At 42.3% G+C, this 14,125-nt stretch overlaps 1 protein-coding gene across 5 annotated transcripts in view; it reads right to left on the reverse strand.

Annotated features, from left to right (window-relative positions):
* SPOCK3 (SPARC (osteonectin), cwcv and kazal like domains proteoglycan 3) overlaps positions 1–14,125 on the reverse strand; it is a 424,772-nt gene that overhangs the window by 339,004 nt on the left and 71,643 nt on the right. The window lies entirely within an intron of this gene.

The raw sequence follows: 14,125 nt of genomic DNA on the forward strand, positions 1-14,125 counted from the left end.
GTTTCAGGTAAGAAAAGTGAATCAAATGTAAGAAACATTAGTAAGAGACGAGGGAACACTGAAAGCGAGAGTGGAGGACTACACTGTGTCTGACAGGATTCCTGGCTTTATGTAATTGCAGAGCAAGATTTTATACTATTGACTTCGAATCGTGGGTAAATCACTAGGCTGTATGTTCGGCTACTAACCCTCCATTTTCACATCCTTGAAGAACAGAGACAGAGCCATGACTGTGACTGTCCTCTGTTCCAAAGGAGCCATTTCATTTCGACTGTGGGAGCCGCAAGGAAGACCTTTTTTTTTTTGGCCGCAACGCGTGGCTTGTGGGATCTTAGTTCCCAGAGCAGGGATGGATCTCGGGCCCTCAGCAGTGACAGCGCCGAGTCCTATCCACTGGACCGCCAGGGAGTTCCCCAAGAAAGATTTTTAATGGCAAAGCTGTTTCAGTTGTTCTGAAATGTCTCACAAAGAAGTCATGCCCCATAAAATATTAATATAGGGAGCATATTAATCCATAATATCCTTAACAAAAAATATTATGACTACTATGAACAAATAGTACAATAGAATGTAAAATCGCTCCTATAAACACAAATAACTGCAAAATAATACAAAAAGAAACCTGCGAACTTAACCATGCAAAACTGTTATTCCAAGTCCCCTGTTAATAATTTTCACGAGTATATTTGTTTTGCTAGCAGATTCTAATAAAAAAATGTAAAGCGCCATGCGTTCACTTGTTCCTCCCTGTAGACTGGAGTAAAAGTTACTGTTGCCTTCTTTAGGGGTAGAATACCTCAGTGAACATTACAAATGACAGTGCGGGATGAAGCACAGTCTTACTGTCCTGGCGAGGTCACCACAGATTCAGACAGACGTGACACATCACTGACATGACACCCACACACGTCAATCAACCCTCCGTCTCTTACAGCTGGTGTGTGAAGGGTGCAGTAAACGCCATGAAGAGATATACGTGTGAGATTCACAGTCTCCACACAACTCAATTAGACATGTCCTGGAGAACATTAAAATCGCAGAACACATTCTCAATATTTTCTCATCAGTCCTGCTAAAGAACAGTAATCAACTCATAAAACGTACTGAGTACTGCAGTGTCTTTTCCAAAATCTTTTTCTTGTATTCAAGACAATAGTAACATGAGCCTCAGGAAAATGGTAAATAGAACTAGACTCTGTTATGAAATGATTAAATAACAAACCCTATATTGAGTTTTCAGAAGTAAGGGAACAGTAAAAAGAAAAAAAGGTTAAAAAAAGTCATGTTCTCAAAACCAGTGTTGTAAAAGCAAACAGAAGGTAGAAGGGGCAGAGCGGGCGGTATACAGAAAGTTTGAAAACATTATGCCAGTTTTTAAGAAAAGGAGGAAGACAAAACACCAATGCAAAAGTTAAATAGCATTTAAAGTGGTAAATTACACTTCGCTATTATGATGCGAAGACTGCCTATTCTGAAGGCTGTTATATAGGAATGTCACACAAGCTCACAGGCTAATGAGTAACAACACAGGTAATGGAACTCATCATATTTATGCATCTCTGAAAGTCCAGCATCGATTCTTAAAGGGCGTCCTGCTTTCAGACTTACAGTCGCCACTGACTAGTGAAGACTGCCTGCCTCCTCCCTGGTAAGGCACAGACGGGGCTGCTCCAGTCTCCGAGGAAGGCGTCAAGGGCTGAAGGTGAAGCACACGGATCTGTAGCAAAGCACACCGTCTACACTCCAGGCTGGATTTAGTCACTATTCAAAACCGCCGACCACGTACCTGAGTCAGAAAGCTCTGTGCTTCCAGGCCGGGCCCTGCACTGTCCCCAGGCCCCCTCACTCCAAGTGACAGCCTGGAGAAACCCCGCCCACATTACCACGCCTCCCGCCACGCCCCGAGCTGGAGCCCACATCCCCTGTTAACATCTCCTTCCCTGGTCAAGCGGACACAGGCTCCCTGCCATTCCTCCTGCCTTTCTGTCCTCCTCTCCTCCTGACCGATCGACGCTTCAAAGACCCCCCACCTCAAGATGAGTCCTGGGACCACTTTTCCTTCCCACCTCTCACTCCCCAGGCTCCTGGGGCTTGGGATGAAAATCCAGCCTGTGTTTGCCCATGTCAGGGTCTCTCCACGTACCCCTACCTCACTCGCCTCTCAGGCTGGCTCCTTGGAGGCCCCCAAATCAGCGAGTCCCAAGCCCCTGCATCCCCCAGGGTGGGCTGCGCTCCAGTGAGACGGCAGGTCACGGAAGGGCAGCCCTGTTCCTCTCACCGCTGTCACCACGACCATGGGGACATCTTGATGTCACCACGACCAATAACAATATATTTTTTTAATGACTGAATTATACAACACTGTATTGTAAGCATATCGTGAGGAAAGATTAGACCCCAAGGTGCTTTAAGATAATAAAATACAATCTCTATTTAAAAGATGTTTTAACTCAAGGTGGAGCTAATTCTAAGGAGCAGGTTACAGGTGTCATTGACATCTGCATTTATCAAGCAAGTACAGGGATGCCGTGCACGAGGCTCTGGGACTGAGGGTGAACAGAAACCAACAAACCCCAAGTGGGGCATTTCCTGTAAATTCACGCTGCTTGAATAACTCTAAGGCTCAGGTCATCTTGCAAATGTTACTCGGTCTTTCTGCCACACACACACACAGACTCGCTCAGGATCTCAGGGTGGGTGACAGTCATTTATTTACCTTCATTGTTTGTGGCTTAAGTTTTCCTTTTCTCCCCAGCGTGCTAAAAATCAATAAAAACAAAGACTTGAAAACAACCTTACGGTTACCAAAGGGGAAAGGTGGGGGGGGGAGGATAAATTAGGAGTTTGGGAATGACATGTACACACTACTATATAGAGAATAAACAATCAACAAGGACCTACTGTAGAGCACAGGGAACTCTACTCTGTATTCTGTAATAACCTACATGGGAAAAGAATCTGAAAAAGAACAGATACCTGTATATGCATAACTGATTCAACCTGCTGTACACCTGAAGCTAACACAGGATAAATCAACTATACTCCAATATACAATAAAAATTAAATTAAAAAAATAAATAAACCAAGCCAAAGACAAAAACATGTGTTCAACTGTGGCATGAAAACCAAGAGCCTTTCAAGATGGCTGCTCCAGGGCCCCCTCCTCCCTGACTGGCCACGGAGGCCCGTCCTGCCCTAAACACACCACGTGACGGCCCTCAGTGGAAAGCAATTTAGACAGCATTCAAGCCTGGGTCAAAAATAAAAGATACAGTCAAAACAAATGAGAAGAAACATAAAGAGACCACAGGGCTTCCCTGGTGGCGCAGTGGTTGGGAGTCCGCCTGCCAATGCAGGGGACACGGGTTCGTGCCCCGCTCCGGGAGGATCCCACATGCTGAGGAGCGGCTGGGCCCGTGAGCCATGGCCGCTGAGCCTGCGCGTCCGGAGCCTGTGCTCCGCAACGGGAGAGGCCCGCGTACCGCAAAAACAAAAAACAAAAAACAACAAAAAAACCGCGATGTACTATTCATCTCAAACGTAAGAAAACTCTCCTGCATATTTGTATTCCTAATATATTTAGGACATCTGTACGTGTATGCTTGTCTCCTTGAAAATTTAATGAAACCCAGGTCTTAACATTAAATTTTACTTTCCCACCTAGCATTTCTCCAAGAATACGTGTAAAAAAAGAGGAACATAAATAATGACACCAATAGTGAACTCATGCCCTCTATCAAACATCCTTTTAAAGACTCATCATATTGTGAATTTCTTTAAAAGTTTTATATTTGGTATCCAGGATAACAATGTCATACCAGACCTATTCCTTTTTCTACAAACTATTTTATTTTTTTAACATCTTTATTGGAGTATAATTGCTTTACTGTGGTGTGTTAGTTTCTGCTGTACAACGAAGTGAATTAGCTATACGTATACACATATCCCTATATCTCCTCCCTCTTGCGTCTCCCTCCCACCCTCCCTGTCCCACCCCTCTAGCTGGTCACAAAACACCGAGCTGATCTCCCTGTGCTATGCGACTGCTTCCCACTAGCTATCTATTTTACATTTGGTAGTGTGTATCTGTCCATGCCACTCTCTCACTTCGTCCCAGCTTACCCTTCCCCCTCCCCTTGTCCTCAAGTCCATTCTCTACGCCTGTATGTTTATTCCTGTCCTGCCCCTACGCTCTTCAGAACCTTTTTTTTTTTAGATTCCATATGTGTTAGCATACAGTATTTGTTTTTCTCTTTCTGACTTACTTCACTCTGTAGGACAGACTCTAGGTCCATCCACCTCACTACAAATAACTCAATTTCGTTTCCTTTTATGGCCGAGTAATATTCCATTGTATATATGTGCCACATCTTCTTTATCCATTCATCTGTCGATGGACACTTGGGTTGCTTCCATGTCCTGGCTACTGTAAATAGAGCTACAATGAACAGTGTGGTGCATGACTCTTTTTGAATTATGGTTTTCTCAGGGTATATGCCCAGTAGTGGGATTGCTGGGTCATATGGTAGTTCTATTTTTAGTTTTTTTAGGAACCTCCATACTGTTCTCCACAGTGGCTGTACCAGTTTACATTCCCACCAACAGTGCAAGAGGGTTCCCTTTTCTCCACACCCTCTCCACCATTTATTGTTCCTACAAACTATTTTATTCAAGCAATATGAATGCAAGGGATGTATAAGTTTACTTTGCTTAATCCATCAACAACAGAACTACAGCAAACCTTTAACACTGTCAGATTTTATCTAATTCCTGCCTGATTTGAGAAAAGTGAAGCAAATTCTATTCTATCTTTAATCACAGGAATTATTTTACTTGATTTGGGTTCAATGTTAACATAATCAAGAACTTGAATAATGTTTGGTTTTGTTTTCCCTGGGCTTCTAAGTATCACCTGTGGTGATGCTGCAAGAGGGGTACGTAGGGATGGACAGAGCATCTTACAGGGCTTTCCTCTCCGTAAGGCAGTGACCACAATCTCTACCTCTGTTTAAAACCAAGAGATGAATAAGTATATGTACTCAGAAATCATCTGAAAAGTATTAGAAAGCTAACAGATTTCAAAAATGATCTATTGTTCTACTTCAAAATAAGAGCTGTCAATGAACACAAAAAAATCAAGATGCTAACAAGTGCTACTCTTATGCTTTGCCTGGTAACTCTGATGACTGTGTACCTTGTACTGACATTTTCCTGAAGAAAGAAACTAAGAAATTTGCGGGGAGGAGAGGTGTAGGGGTACTGATATTAATGTCCCGGTTTCTCAATTTAATTTTGTTTGCTAGTATTTTTTTATTCCTATGTTATTTTAACGGCATGAAAATTAAGTCTGGGTAGGTATCCATTGCATAGCTTTTATAAATATGACTGTCACATTAAAATGTTCTGATTGTATTTATGCATCACAAAATTTCATTTTTAAAGTTAAAAAAAAAATCTGGGGCTTCCCTGGTGGCGCAGTGGTTGAGAGTCCGCCTGCTAATGCAGGGAACGCGGGTTCGTGCCCCGGTCTGGGAGGATCCCGCGTGCCGCGGAACGGCTGGGCCCGTGAGCCATGGCCGCTGAGCCTGCGCGTCCGGAGCCTGTGCTCCGCGACGGGAGACGCCGCAGCGGTGAGAGGCCCGCGTACCGCAAAAAAAATAATAAATTTTAAAAAATTTAAAAAAAAAATCTGTCTCAACGTTTATCAGAAGTATCCAAAGGTACTTAAAATTCACATTTACCATTAGTTAGAACATTCTGTGTTTTGTTCTGTCCTCTCAGTTGTCATATTGTCCACTTGCCTCCTTTATATGAGATTTCCTTAAAACAAAATGATTTAAGTATGAGGCAAGCTTATCTTCGTAACTGAGATTATTTCTCCATTTCGTTTTACCAACTTTCCCCTAGTCCTTTGCTCAGCATTATTTAATACTTTACCTCTCATTCTATTTAGAGTTTACAGACCCATAAATTGAGAAAGATTGATCCCAGCCCTGATCTTTTTGGTTTTTTTTTCACTCTCACAAGGACGTTTCCGTTATTAAAATAATTCCTGCTAACTCTTTCAGAATAACAGAATTCATTTTCCCTGCTGGCGTAGCATTTCAAGTGGAAGTACTTTTATTTCAAGGCACCATATCAATCTCTCCAAGAAGTGTCTCTCTAAGGACACCCCTGCCTGCATGTGTGAAAATCCTAAAAAAAAAACCCCAAAACTCCAGACGGTGATTATAGCCATCCACAAGCTTTCATTCATGTGACAGTGTTCCTGAGGACACAGGTTACAGGGGGCCTGAAGCCACTGTTACCATCACTGACAGCCCTGGAACGGAGCCCCCCATTGGGGACCCCAGAGGACAGAGAGATGGACGGAACACTTGGACTTAGAAAGAGCCTGTGGGGCACGGGGGGCCCTCAAGACCGGGAATCTGTGGACACGTGGCAGTGTTGGCATCCATGCCCTCTCCTGCCTCTCCTCCTCCTTGTTCAGGTTGGCGCTGCCCTGGAGCGTGGACGTCAGCGTGTTTTGCAAGAGGGCTGCCAGGTTCTTGGATGTCTTTTGGAGGAACGCGCCGCCCGGGTGGGGGCGCCGTCACGTGCACGTACAGGTCCTCCTGGCAGGGGCCCGTGTCTCCGCAGTCCTCCCAGACGTGCAGCCTGTGCCGGCGCTGCGTGTAGGCATTCTGCCACCGCGCCCCGGGCATCTTCTCCAGGTGGGACCCCGAGGAGCAGCGTTGGTGAAGGCTTTGAGGCAGACGTCACATTTGTAGGGGCGAATGCCTGTCCGACCGCCGTTCCAGCCCTTCCTTTGGCATCCCAGCCCAGATCTTGACTTTCTACTTGTGAGCAGAACATAAGGGAAGGGTTTTCAGAGGGCTTTGTTGCCTCAAATATACATATACAGTATTTAATTCTTGGCGACTGATTTGAATTTTCCTCAACATACTATCAAAGTCTAGATGAAAAGTGAAAAGACCATTCATTCATTCTATAAGTTTATCCATGAAGGTTAAAAATGCATACACAGCCAATGTCTTGTTTTAAGCCTTCATTTCCACCAGCATTCAAAATAGAGTAGATATCTGTAAATTTTTCAAAATGTGAAATGTTCAATTTCAAAATGTGATGCACACTGAAGGAAAAAAATAATTTCTGTTCTTACCATCTTTTTCCCTAGAAAGAGCACACATCAGAAAGAATAGCTTCAGATTTTCCTCAGTGGAAGATAATATTCAATCAGCTTCAAAAATGAGTAGTTTCAATCTCCCTCATCCTTCTGCAGCCCCACTGGAGAGGGGTCACATGTCTTCGCCACTTAGGAACATTCTACCAAGTACTGCGTGAGTCATATCGTTGAGAACGTCCTGGAAATTCACAGCAATTCAAGGCTGGGTGCATAGGCAATATTCCACAATTTTTTTTCAATATAGACACATTGATGTATTTATTATCCTACATAAAATGTGTGTGTGTGTGTACAAAATTGAGTTAGGCCGTTTTAGTCCACCTGAGACTACAACAATTTTTAAAGATTTACTGTTAAATGAATACCTGTCAAGGGAATGAGTGCGTACAGCAAATCCATCTGCACAATGCCACTCCCCCTTCCTCCTACCTCTGACTTGATCAATCAGTAAGCCAGAAAGAGCGACTGTATTCTTTTGATGTCCTATTAGGAATGAACAACTTTTGAAAATGTAAACTTAAAAAAATCCTTCCGAAGCGGCAAAGCAGAGGAGAGCAAGGAAAGGACCATTAACCAGTGGCTGAACCTGCGTATAGGGCCAGTATTTTCCCTCTACAGCGGTGGTTCTCAAGTGTAGACGTCAGGACCACGGGCCATCACCCGGGATATTGTCAGAAAACACACCTTTAGCTCCACCATCAACCTGGAGGCTGAGAACCCCCCTGTAGGGCCCAGGAGTTACCAAAGCCCCATGGGGTTCTCACGTTAGGAAAGTTCCAGAACGATTGTTCCGTGACCATGTGTGAACAGAGGGGTGTGATGTGTGTGTGGTGTGTGTGTTCTCACACACAGACCCGTACTGTCGCCAGCACTCAGAAAGTACATACTCATTTGCTACATGGTTTCCAAACTCCCTTCTAATAATGGAAATACTTCCGGAAATGTGAGGATATAAAAATACCAAGTCAAGGGAGGCAATGAGTACTGGGCTGAACCGTCTCCACAGTGGGCACGACTGGGCTGGCAAGTGGCCTGGGAGGGCACGGGCATCGGTCACCTCCACCTCGGCACGCGGCTCAGCATTTCTCACAGGAGCCCACTGTCAGCAGAGTATAAAGCATATTTGTGTGTTTTCGCATCTCGCAGTAGGTCTACTTCTCAAGAGTGAGAAAGGTCCCATGGTCCTGTATCCCAGCTGCAAACCTCTTCCCGAGGAGCCTGTATTTGGGGACATTTGTACGGATGCAGTGAGAGGTACCAACTCCTTCCATCCTCGAATAATTCAGGGGCAGCTGATTTTTCATATTTCCTCCTTATTCTGCGGATTTTCACTGCTGCATTTATGCCGCTGTACACACACTTGATTCTCTTACGGAGACATATAAATACATATTCTACAGTCCCATTTCCATGTGAGTACCTCTTAAGTGATGAGAATATTCCACTCCTTTCCACAAAATTTTTTGACTCTTTTTCTAATTTTTGAGGCGAAATTCATAAAACTTTACTACTTTCCTGACTTTATCCAATGATATATTTGCCCAAATACTGGTAAAAGCTACACATGAAGTTGATATGGATTAAACTCTGCTGTTGTGTGATACTTGCTCATCAGAAACTTAGCTACACAGCAATATTAATAAATGGAAATTTTAACACATTGAACTTACAAAGTTTGAACTGTATAACTTTCTATTATAAATTTTCTAATTCTCTATATAAATTTTATAGTGATAGCTTCAGGATTTAAAAAAAATTGTGCACACATCGGGCTATATTCAATTATCCAGTCTATGTTAATATTAGTAATATTTTAAAGATAAAACAAACATTATATGTAAATGCTTACAATATGCTGGTTGTATTAAACGTTGCACTATCATCTAAAACTACTCAATATGCCAAGGACATAATCTATAGATCATGAACAGACCCTGGAAAAATGAGACACGACACAAAGTTAACTATGACTCTAGCGCTCTCCTCGCTGTAAGATTATGAAAGCTTTTCAAGTTTTTCTTAAAGACTTTTCTGTGAACCTTGTACTATAATCATACATATTTCTACAAAGACATAAAATAAATGTGCCAACAAAAGCACTCAAGTAAGGCGGTCAACAGAGAAAGTATATTTCAATCATGTTTCCTAACATTAGTTTAATCACCAATACGGGTTATTTGCAGTAACATATCTATCAGTGAACACATCTTCAGAAAATTTCTACACTTCGTACCGTAGAGTTATTTTTGCTGAATCTCTGTGCTTCTGGCATATGCAGAATTACTAGAGGCAATGTGAACAGCCAAAAAGCTGAGAAATTGTTCATTTATGATTTCTTAAAAATTCCAAACATGAGAGCTTACTCATCTTGATAAAATTTCCAAGTGCTGTGGAGAGGCAGGTGTTCTGGAACAGCGTTTAGGAAAACTGGGTCCCTCCCACAGGAATGTGGGTTCCCCGAGAGCAGAAGAGCCCACGTTACATTCAGGCAGGTTTCAAGGTTTCTGAGGCTGAGAAGGGGTGCGCAGGGGACGTGCTCTGAACCGTCTGACCTTGAACAAATGACCCTGAAAGTCCTCTGTTGCCTGGCATCTTAACCCTCTCACCCATAAATCAACACCTGCGATTCTGGCCCAACCCAGCATCACGATCCCGAAATCCCAGGCAGACTGGATCGGTATTTGTTCGGGTTAGTACTGAACTGTCCAGGAACCAGCCCCTCACTTCCTTTTCCCTGCTGGGTAGGGGGCTTCTCGGAGGCTGACCTAGATGGGCCAGAGGAAACCTGCATCTCCTCTAAAACGTCTGGAGGGAAATAAGTAAATAAATATGCTCAGTGAAAACACAAATCATGTAAAGGAGATGTGACACATATATACAATGGAATATTACTGAGCCATTAAAAAAAACTGAGTTATTTGTAGTGAGGTGGATGGACCTAGAGTCTGTCTTACGGAGTGAAGTAAGTCAGAAAGAGAAAAACAAATACCGTATGCTAACACATATATATGGAATCTAAAAAAAAAAAATGGTTCTGAAGAACCTAGGGGCAGGACAGGAATAAAGACACAGACGTGGAGAATGGACTTGAGGACACGGGGAGGGGGAAGGGTAAGCTGGGACGAAGTGAGAGAGTGGCATGGACATATATATACTACCAAATGTAAAATAGATAGCTAGTGGGAAGCAGCCACATAGCACAGGGAGATCAGCTCCGTGCTTTGTGACCACCTAGAGGGGTGGGATAGGGAGGGTGGGGGGGAGGGAGATGTAAGAAGGAGGAGATATGGGGATATATGTATACGTATAGCTGATTCACTTTGATATACAGCAGAAACTAACACACCATTGTAAAGCAATTATACTCCAATAAAGATGTTAAACAACAACCCAGAAATCATGGATACTATGCTCATTTCTATCCGAGCGTTTCTCATCCCCAGCCTCAAGTGAAGAAAAGGACCTGAATTAACGAAATAGGATACAAAATAGATTTGATTATGTTAATCTTAGCTTTGCATCTTTTTAAAACTTTAAAATGGAGGATAAAATACATTTTTAAACGATTATGTTCACTGAAATATTGAAAATTTCTTATTACTTTTACTGATTCAGTTTTTAGATGTTATGTGACTTTTGTGCATATGCTATTTAAACTCTGAAATGGGATTTTAATTTGGCTATCTTAGTTATCAACATTATAATCAACACCACAGACTGACGTCATTCATAGATCATTAACTCTTTCATAAAGGGCTCCAATTTTTTTGCTTATTTGTTTTTTGATTACACGGCTAATCAGAATGGCTAAGCTATGGCCCTTGTAACAGACAAAATACAGAAACAGATGGGGGATCAAAATTTTAAAATACTTAAAACACAAAAATATCTACTAAAATATTTTAAGTATGTTCAGTCTTTCATACTAGCGTACATAAAATATGCATGAATTTTGATACAAAAACAGTTTTAATACTTATTTGTGTATCCATCTGTTCTAATGGGACTCTTCTATTGGTTTTAAGCTAAGGTGATAATTCTCTATTAAGAGATCCAAAAATAAAATACACATTTTTTTCTACTAAGATATTTACGATATCACACTTTAATATTTAAGTTTTTAAATAATCTGAAATCTATTTTAATATTAGTTTTGGTACTAAAAGTATTCTAAGTTTATATTCAATAAGTAACCAAGTTCCCCAGCACTGTTTCACAGAGAAGTCACTTCCTCAGGTGACCTGTAGATAAGGAGAGTGCAAGCTCCCTGCAGGCCACCCGTTTTACCCCCACTGGGTGTGTGTGCAGTCCTTGGGGATGAGACAGGACACAGAGGGAAGGAGCGGACAAAGTGGTAGTAAGGCTACCTTGGAAGCAGGCAAGCATTAACCGAGACCACTTCTACATTTCCAGAAATTTTAATGTTGACCCCTAATTACTCAATTTCTATGACTGAACAAGATTCTTTAACATTCTTATGACTTCAGTAACTGTTTACCCCTAGAGTAAAATTTCACTGAAGATTTGTCTTTCAGAGAGATGCACGCAGAGACTTTGGGAGGACACAGAAAAGCAGCAGTTGGAGTCAGATCTTCACTCCAGTCTCCGTGCTTTACAGCGTTACTGCGGCGGAAGGAAGGACCGCTCACGTTACCATAACCTCGGATTACTGTTCTCTTTCCCACCTACTGCAGGAGTCCAGTACGCAAGTACAGTGTTCGTACCCGGTCAATAAAAATACAAACAGGATCCTATCATGAAAGCACAAGACGGGAGACAGAAGGATGCTTCTTGCTGCATCCCCACCAGTAACAAAGAGCTACCTTTGCACCGGGAACACATTCCTGGAAATGTTATTACTTTTCCAAAAAAGAAACCAACAAACGCAAAAATGGAGAAGAGGAAACATACTAGGAGGAGCTTTTTAGCCAGATACTTTCTCTTCCAGACACTTCCAGGGGTCAGTCATTCGAAGAGAAACAAAAAAATCACAGGACTGAAGAAAATTAATGCAGGTCTATGATCTCTAATTAATATGACAATTGAATTATTTCATTAAATTTTTAACAACAACAAAAATGTTAGACACTGCAGTAGGAAAAAAGGGGTGGTGTGACATTTCACTTGATAGGATCAGTTTTTAAAAGACCTTACTACTAAGTTACTTTTCTGTATTTCGAAGGGGTTCTAGCAGAAGTCCTTAAGGTCTACATCAATCCGTGCTTCCTTTGTGAGCTCACATCGTAGTTCCACTGATCCAATGATCCGTTCTGAACCATATGTTAAAGGAGATAAAGAACTGAGTGTATATATCTAAAGATACTGCATTAAGCAGTTTTTTCTGAAGATACAAAGTAGTTTATTTGTCCGTCAGTGAACGTCATTCACTCAACTGATACGTACGTGTAAGTGAACTACACTGGAAGAAGAAAGAAATGAAAATGATGCATTTAAGTGATGTAATGATACACCACTTGCTGGTGGTCCAGTGGTTAAGACTCCATGCTTCCAATGCACGGGGCACTGTTCGATCCCTGGTTGGGGAACTAAGATCCCACACGCCATGTGGCATGGCCAAAACACTAAAATAAAATAAAATGATGAAGCTTTTATTTAAAACAGAGATACATTTAATAACGTGTTTCTAAATATGGCTTGAATTTCTGTGAGAACCTGAATAATTCTGGTGGAAAGCACAGAAAGTAATTCCAGAAAAACTATGGATTTGAAATTACTGCCACGCTGCAGGTTACATTCACTATGAAATAGAGACCTCTGAGCCAGCAAAGTAGATAGAGAAACAGGTAATCATCCATTTCTTGATATATTTCTTTCTTTTTAAGATTTATTATTTATTTATTTAAATTTCTTTTTGGCTGTGTCGGGTCTTAGTTGCAGCACGCGGGATCTTTCTTGAGGCATGAGGATCTTTCGTTGCGGCATGCAGGATCTTTGCTGAGGCATGAGGATCTTTCATTGCAGCACGCGGGATCTTTGTTGAGGCATGAGGATCTTTCGTTGCGGCGTGTGGGCTTCTCTCTAGCTGTGGCGTGAGGGTTTTCTCTTCTCTAGTTGTGGTGCGCAGGCTCCAGGGCGCATGGGCTCTGTAGTTTGCGGCACGCAGGCTCTCTGGTTGAGGCGAGAGAGCTCAGTAGCTGTGGCGCATGGGCTTAGTTGTCCTGCGCCACATGCGATCTTAGCTCCCCGACCAGGGATCGAACCCGCTTCCCCTGCACTGGAAGGCGGATTCTTTACCACTGGACCGCCAGGGAAGTCCCCTTGATATATTTCTAATGTATACAATTGCTTTTATTTCTCTTTGTATGAGAAATTGGACAATATGGTCATAAGGATTTTCAAAATTAAATGACCACATTAAAGGTTTTCTTAACACCATCAGCAATGACTCATATTTTCACAAGCATATTATTTGTGGAACTTTAAGTAATTCCATAAAATTTCATTGTACAAAATCATTTCAATTCAGCGTTAAAAACACAATTCAAAGAGTATCTCTATTATTGCTTTCATCTTCATATTTCAGATAATTATTCTAAGTCAGTCATGATAATTACATTGCCCTAGCCAATTTTTATTTTAGGAAAGACCATCTGACCCAGCTGTGGCGAGGTGGCCCGTTCTGGGTGAGCGTTTCCTGGGACAGTTTTCTTCTTCTCACCGAGACAGACAGAGCAGGCATCCCCAGCCCTGCTCCACTGGGCGTTGTCACGGGGTACCTGGACCTGCGTGCGATCATGCTGCCTACAGCCTGTGCTCAGAGCCGGAGAACAGCGGAGACAGGGGCAGGAAGGGTGTGGGCACCCCCAGTCACAGCATGAACAGCTCAGTTAGCCCAACGAAGCCATCTCGTACCTTTGATTTCTTCATGTGAGATGATGAACCACTTTACTTTTGAATCTGAACTTGGTTTTCAGTTGC

Source organism: Delphinapterus leucas, chromosome 6, assembly GCF_059928025.1.
Source record: "Delphinapterus leucas isolate spDelLeu-1000000601 "Yukka" chromosome 6, BTC_Dleu_Yukka2, whole genome shotgun sequence".
In the NCBI taxonomy this organism is placed as follows: Eukaryota; Metazoa; Chordata; class Mammalia; order Artiodactyla; family Monodontidae; genus Delphinapterus; species Delphinapterus leucas.